Raw genomic sequence first — 7360 nt, forward strand, 5'->3', positions numbered from 1 at the left:
TTGGCCCTTGAAAGCATTTTAAAAGCATTGACACATATACTAGAAAGTCAGAGTTCTGATTTTACATAAGCATCTACAATATTGAACATAAAAAATCATGTAAATAAATAAATAAATAAACACACAAACAAACAAATAAATGAATGAATTACCCAATGCAATTTAGACTAAAGGACATTTAGAGACCCAGAGGACATTTTAAAAAGGAGGAATTTCAGATATGAGTAGCTAAGACAAAAGTTCAGAAATCTTAATTTTTGTAGTATTGTAAAATGATATTCCTGTAATGTGGGTTTTAAAGACGGTGCTGGAAATGCTGTAGCATAGATCTTGAGATGGAAAGTTACTCGATGCAATATTTAATTGATATCTGTCCTGCCTCTGGAGATGTCCTGAAAACCTAGTTTCTTTTCCATTTCTGAAGGATCGTTTGAACGTAAATCTGTCTGATGTTCATCTAGGCACCAAGTTTGGCATAGCAAAAGCCCCAGTAATGCAAGAAATGTCTTATTTCATTTTATGTTAAATTGCCTGTCAGGTGGCCTGGTCTGATGAGTCATGTTTTCTTTTACATCATGTGGACAGCCGTGTGTGTGCATCACTTACAGTACCTGGGGATGAGATGCTCTATTGAAAGAAAGAAAGCCAGCAGAGACAGAATGATGCTCTGGGCAGTGTTGTGCTGGGAAATCTGGGGTCCTCACATGTGGATGTTACTTTGACATGAACCACCTACATAAACATTGCATCAAGTTCTGTAAGATGTGAACTGGGGCCTCCATGGATTAGACTTATATTTTCCAGCACATCCCATAGACAATTAATAAGATTGAGATCTGGGGAATTTGGAGGCAACACCTTGAACTTTTTCTTGTGTTTCTTAATCCATTCTTGAACAATTTGTCTTGGGACAGGAAGCATTATCCTTTTAAAAAGCAGATGTGTCTAATCCCATGAGATTTTTAAAATGCCAGCTTCAAGGTCCAAGAGGGCACACTCAGTCATGAAGAGAGAAGTTCTAAACATAACTAAGAGATGAATACATATATGAAGCTTTTATGCCATGACTGTATCTGAGCTGTATATATGTTTAACATCTATGGCTGTTGCTTGACACTGGTCTCAGAGAGATTCCTCTGCCTGATCTGTCCCCAGCCAGCAGCTCTCAGTTTGCAAAAACTCTCTTAATTACAATGGCAAGTGGAGCAACACATTCAGCCAGGTCAGCCTATTTAGAGTTCCACAGTCTGCACAGGTCCCTATACATTTGTCTGACAAAACAGAACAGAGTGTGTGTCTTGGTTACTGAGGTTAAGTTTTGGGTTAGATATACAAAACAGGTGAAGCATAGTGTCAAAATTAGTAGAAGGTCCTCACTTTTGACAGTAAGCAAATTATAATACATTTTACAGTCTGCCATACCCTGAACACAATATCATGCCCTTTTACAGTATCATACCCTTTCATACACTAAAAATACCCCATCATACCCAATCTCAAACCTGTTGCACACACACTATTAAGTTTTCACACACAAACATTTTCTTTATGACATATTCATAACACATTATCAGCAGCAAAAGATACAAAGAAAATAAACTTTCTGATTATGTGGTCATTATGTGGATTACTGTATGTACTCATGTCATCCTTTCCCCTCCTTTAGAGGAGGAGCTTAATGTACTGTAGATGGACTAAAAACACATTTTCCAATCAAAGTGCTAATTACACCAAACAATGACAGCATGGCCGTAAATCCCGTAAATCACCCAGACCCACAGCCACAAAAAAAAGAAAATTTGAAACCTTTTTTAATTCCTTGTTTTTATTGTTGTGATTATTTTTTTAATGATATTTTACTTTCTTTATGTAAAGCACTTTGAATTACCATTGTGTATGAAATGTGCTACAGTATAAATAAATTTGCCTTGCAGTGTAATAGACTAGATAAAATGACGGAGAAATGGAAAATTTGAACCTGAGAAAAACTTTGAAAATAACCATAATTATGCAGTCTCCATGCTACAATAATAATGATAAAAGCAAAGTTTTTCACTGTGGGGACATGTCTTTATAAGTATTATTTGTGTCCCCCTTCAAAAATTGCTCATGAGAAATTTTATATTTACTGTCCCCCCCTCTACTGTTAAATGAAATTTACGCCCATAAATGACAGAATGTTTTTTAGTTTTAATGAAACATTTTATTATTCACAGACAACATGGCATGAACACTGTAGACCCTAACAGACTTGAAACTATTGAAAAGTAAATAAATACACCTGCATATCTACTTTTATGCATGTGTGTTGCTTATTGAAAGGCTGCCAGACTGATGCCTCTGCCAGCAGCAACAACAGCTACTTGCTTTGCTTTAGGCCTTAAAGCCAACACAAAGCAAGAAATATTGAAGACAACCCATCCATAATGATCAAAATAAAATGAGTTTAAGTTTACTAGCATACCACCACAGTAGTAAGCAATCTGTTCATTTAAATTACACTTTTTTCATTTTAGTTTTGCGAACACTTACAAAATAATATTATTTAATACAATTATGTTAATAAAATATTCAGTTTGGGCTTTAGTCTCATATTTAGATTAGATAATTAATTATAATATATATATTCATTCATTCATTTTCTACCACTTTATCCGTGCCTACTCAGGCGTCATCGGGCATCAAGGCAGGATACACCCTGGACGGAGTGCCAACTCATCGCAGGACACACACACACTCTCATTCACTCACACACTACGGACAATTTTCCAGAGATTCCAATCAACCTACCATGCATGTCTTTGGACCGGGGGAGGAAACCGGAGTACCCGGAGGAAACCCCCAAGGCACGGGGAGAACATGCAAACTCCACACACACAAGGCGGAGACAGGAATCGAACCCCGACCCTGGAGGTGTGAGGCGAACGTGCTAACCACTAAGCCACCAAATATGTATATGTATATTTAATAATATAATATGTATATATAGTAATAATAATATATAACTTAAATCAGTTGTAGTGCTAATATTTTTGTGTGTGTGTAAATATATATATTGAACCACTGAACTATTTTCTTTTCATTGTACAGGAAACCTCTCGGTGTAATTGCACAGCCCCGTCATTGTCATGCTATTGATAGAGGTCAGTTTTTGCACTATAAATATTAGAGTTGTTTTGTCATTTGATATTACAGCCTCTACTAATTGATTGGGGTTGCAAACATCTAGAGGAAATTAACCATTTTTAGCATGTTTTGTAACTTTATTTACAAAAGTCTTCTCATCCATCATTTCTCTTAGTCTTCTCTTCCATCACTTTTTATTTTTTTCATGTTTATCAAGCTTTAGCTTCTGAAGCCAGCCATGAGACTGATTTCAATATGTTCTTCGTTTGTCAAAGTCATTCTTCAACTATAACATATCAAGTTGTCATGTTCACTTTTTAGATCTTACACGAAAATCAAAATGATGCCCTGAAGCTAAAAATATTGTTTTCTATACAGGCAAATGTTGTGCAAATATTGTATAATGTGCAAAATATTGTGCATTTGATATATTTAAATCATATTCAAATAAGTGATTCACACATGAAAATATTATGTTTTTGAGGGCGGTGTCAAATGGACTTGCAGGCAGGCTTTAGTCTGTTAAAGTTAAAAATATGATAGAAGGAAAACCAGGCATGGGTCAGGCAATCAACAAAAACTTTCAAGGACAAAACTTAAAAAAAAAAAAAAAAAAAAAACAGACGCCAGGGACTACTGTAATGATGGCATGAATGAACATATTTTTTCTTACCTTAAGAGAGGAACATTGCCCTGAAAGCGACAATAATATTTTTTTTCTTATTTGGTTTGCAGGTATGAATCAAAACCTGAAAAAAAAGTATCCAAGAGGTTGTTATTGGTTCTGCCAAGGAAGACTTTATGGAGGCTTACATCAAAAAAAATTCTAGGATAAAAGACTTTTTACTGACAATTACTGTTCTTGTTTTGCATAGTGAAGATTCAATAGCAGGAAAAATAGCAAAAAAATGTTAAGTAAATTCTTGTCTCAAGCAATTCTGCCAGATGTAAGAGTGATAACTAAATGATTAGCAAGCATAGACAATTTGTTTGTATACTTGCTTGTTATGTCTCTGTGTATAAACTGTATACAATTGGATAACTTTAGAATGTTGTCTTCATGATTTGAATTTTCTCCACATGTATTCCTGCAATTAAGCAAAACTCAACCACCCTGATCATGTTTTGTTGGTTTAAATTTCTTAGATTTTGTGACTGTTTTGTTTCCATGCTCTGTTCTTTCTGCAGTGCCTATTAGTGTAAAGTTGAATTTGTGTGTGCAGCTGCAAACAATTTCTGTCCTATCCTAGCACATAGACTCGAGCATATAACTGTGTGCATTCATCTGTATTTGCAGACGTCTTTCAACACTTTCACTGGCCAATGGAATACCAGCTACACTTGAGGCCCTCTCCAGACTAGGTGTTATTTAGTGCACATATGGCCTTGATTCTTAACTAAATTCATGTACAGCATATACATATACCATTAAAAGCCTGGAGTGTACGAGTTATTCTTTTACCAGGGAAAGGATAGAAAGACGTTTGCACATACACATGAATGAGCAAATGTATATGCTCAGGTATACGGAATGCATGTAGAAGATCCTTGACAAAGATCCGGCTACATCTATCCAAACACGTACAATTAATTGGATTCTCGAACAATGAAGGAAATAAAGAAAAACCCTTAACACTGATCAATGTAAGTGGCAAATGTCGATACTAATTTATGTGACTTTTTATCATTAGCCAGTACAAGAATGTTGCTTACTTTATTGAATATAAAACAGTTTTTATATATAAGACCTATCAAAATATCAGAAATATCAAATGAATATATCTATTAGCAGAACATGGAGTTATTAAAATAACAAGTTAATGTTATACATGTTATAGCATTATATGCTGCTTCTATGCCAGTTTTATTTGAAGAGTACATTAGGATTTTAAAACACATTCATAACCATGTATGGGCCCCAATGTTTCTTATTGAAGAAATAAGCATTAATTAGTATTAGTAATTACTAATCAGTATTACCCTCCTGGCAAACCTATGAGATAACAAACATTTTTATAACCTACACTGCTTTGTCATTAAATGAAACCGAAAGAGACTGCTGTATCTGTAAATATGCTTTAAATCTTATCTTGGAAATTAATGTTTCATTTTTACTGTTACCTGTTACTACATTCATGAAGTATTTATTTCTTGATGTTCTTTTGAAATGGTTGCTCTTCGAATCAGTCCATTTTGACAAAAGGGTAAGACATGCTTCTATAGAATTGAATAGAAAGATATTTTCTTCACCTAAACAATATTCAAAACTTTGCAGGTTTCAATAATGTATCATACAATAATGTATCATAATGTTTCAGTAATGACAAGCTTAGAAAAGTTGTATTTTGAATTCACATTCAAAATACTGTACCAAATAGATCTAAAATCAGCCTATATTCAAAAAAATTTGCTAGTGAAGAGGTACTGTATGTGTTCAATATACAGTATGAGCTAAAAAAAAAATCCACATTAGTTTTCTTGGTCTTAAGGCATTGGCCACGTGCTTCTTAAGGCATGAGTAAGTATTTTGTCTTTGCATCAACTTAAAGATATGGCTTAATCAATGACAGGTTTAGCAACAACTGATTTGTGGTCATTATGTCTTTTACACAGCGACTTTGATTTGGTCCTTCTCTAAAGCAGTCTTTGGCAGAGCAGGGTTGGGCAATTGAATTAATCTCACTCTGTGAAAGTGAGTAACACCTTGGAGCTTTTCTATTCAATAAAAGCCCTTTCATTTACTCATCATGCTCTCTTTATCATTCATTCTTCAGTTAACCTTTTTTATTTTCTCACTTAAACTGAAGGAGGAGGAATGACTGAAGGAATGTTGAAGAGGGTAGCAAAAAGCGTGCCTTCATCATGAATTAGTTTGAAAACATGTTGAATTTTCTTAATTATACCTGTATAGCAGTATTACTGAAATCCAAAGAAATAATGCTGTGCATTTTAAGCATATATGTCCATATATTGTTGCACTGCCTTATACATTTATTCCAAGATCTTGTGTAATATATAAGCCCAACATCTTAGGTTTATGCAAAATGAAGATCTAAGACAATGTTTTTCATGGGAAAAAAAAATTGTCCAGTTTTGTAAGGAGTGCTGCCTAATTCTGGATAAGAACAAAAGCTAAAGTCTGAAAAGAGTCTTGCCAGATCAGGCTAAGAGACAGGCGGCTCTAGTCCTATGGAGGTAATGAAGATCAATAGTACCGAGGATGAGAGCAGGCTGTGATCCAGGAACTGTCTCACAGTCATGGGCCAAGGCACTATTGATTTTACCTGCACTTCCACCATCTGATAAAGAGGCTTTCAGGATTCCTGTGTAAAAAATGCACAAAACAGGACCAACGCTGAATCTTTTTTTTCTTAATGCGGATCTCTGTTTATAAAAAGAAAAATCAATTATTTATTTTTCATCTTAAAACATTATGCCACATGTTAGCATTTATCATCACTACTCATCAGCTCCTGCTCACATACATGCCTCATTAATCACATCACCCGAGACTCATTATGCTTTGTTAATCCCCCTGTTAAGTTCTGTTGGTTGTGAGTTTCGTTGAGAGCATCTCAGTCAGCTCCTTAGTTGAGTAGTCAGGGTACCGGTCAGGGAGTTGTCCAGTTGGCTTTCATAATCCCAATATCCTTCCAGTTCATGGAATTTTTGCTCAGTAAAAAAATCCAACACTGCAAAAAAACAAATAAACAAAAAAAAAAACAAAAAAAAAACAAGCAAAACTGATCCTCACTATGTTCCTTATTTGAAATGAAACAAATGTAAGCACCTTTTGTTTCATGTTATATATACAGTTTGTTTGAGCACATGCCATACAACTGACTTGAAACACAAAAAAGAGGGTAAACCCAGGACAAGAGATCTTAAAGCTAATACAACGCAATAAATATAACCCAAACAGTTTATTCATAATCAATATTTTAAATCGTAACCCAGTAAAATAATACAAAAATAAACTTATTTTTCTGTTTTATCTGCATGTTTTCATGAATTATGTTCAGTAATGAATTAAATATATATATATATTTTTTTTTTCTTCTCCTTCATATGTTTTGAACCACTGAGTCATTTGTTCCAGTGTGTACAGATTGGCCCAGAAAGAGGCCTGTGGCTTGCCTACTGTGAGGCGTCTTCTTCATGGTTGCAGGAACAGAGAAATAGAAGAGTGGAAGTGGCACATTTGCTGCACTGCTGGGATCAGAGTGTGAAAATT

The 7360-nt window shown here is 34.7% G+C and overlaps 1 long non-coding RNA gene across 1 annotated transcript; it reads left to right on the forward strand.

The window, feature by feature from the left end:
* Positions 1–2858: 2858 nt before the first annotated feature.
* LOC125140158 lies at positions 2859–6130 on the forward strand. The gene is made up of 3 exons (XR_007139403.1): positions 2859–2913; positions 3091–3143; positions 3862–6130. It is a non-coding gene; the product is annotated as an uncharacterized LOC125140158 (long non-coding RNA).
* The last annotated feature ends 1230 nt before the right edge of the window (positions 6131–7360 follow it).

Source organism: Tachysurus fulvidraco, chromosome 24 (assembly GCF_022655615.1).
Source record: "Tachysurus fulvidraco isolate hzauxx_2018 chromosome 24, HZAU_PFXX_2.0, whole genome shotgun sequence".
Taxonomy (NCBI): Eukaryota; Metazoa; Chordata; class Actinopteri; order Siluriformes; family Bagridae; genus Tachysurus; species Tachysurus fulvidraco.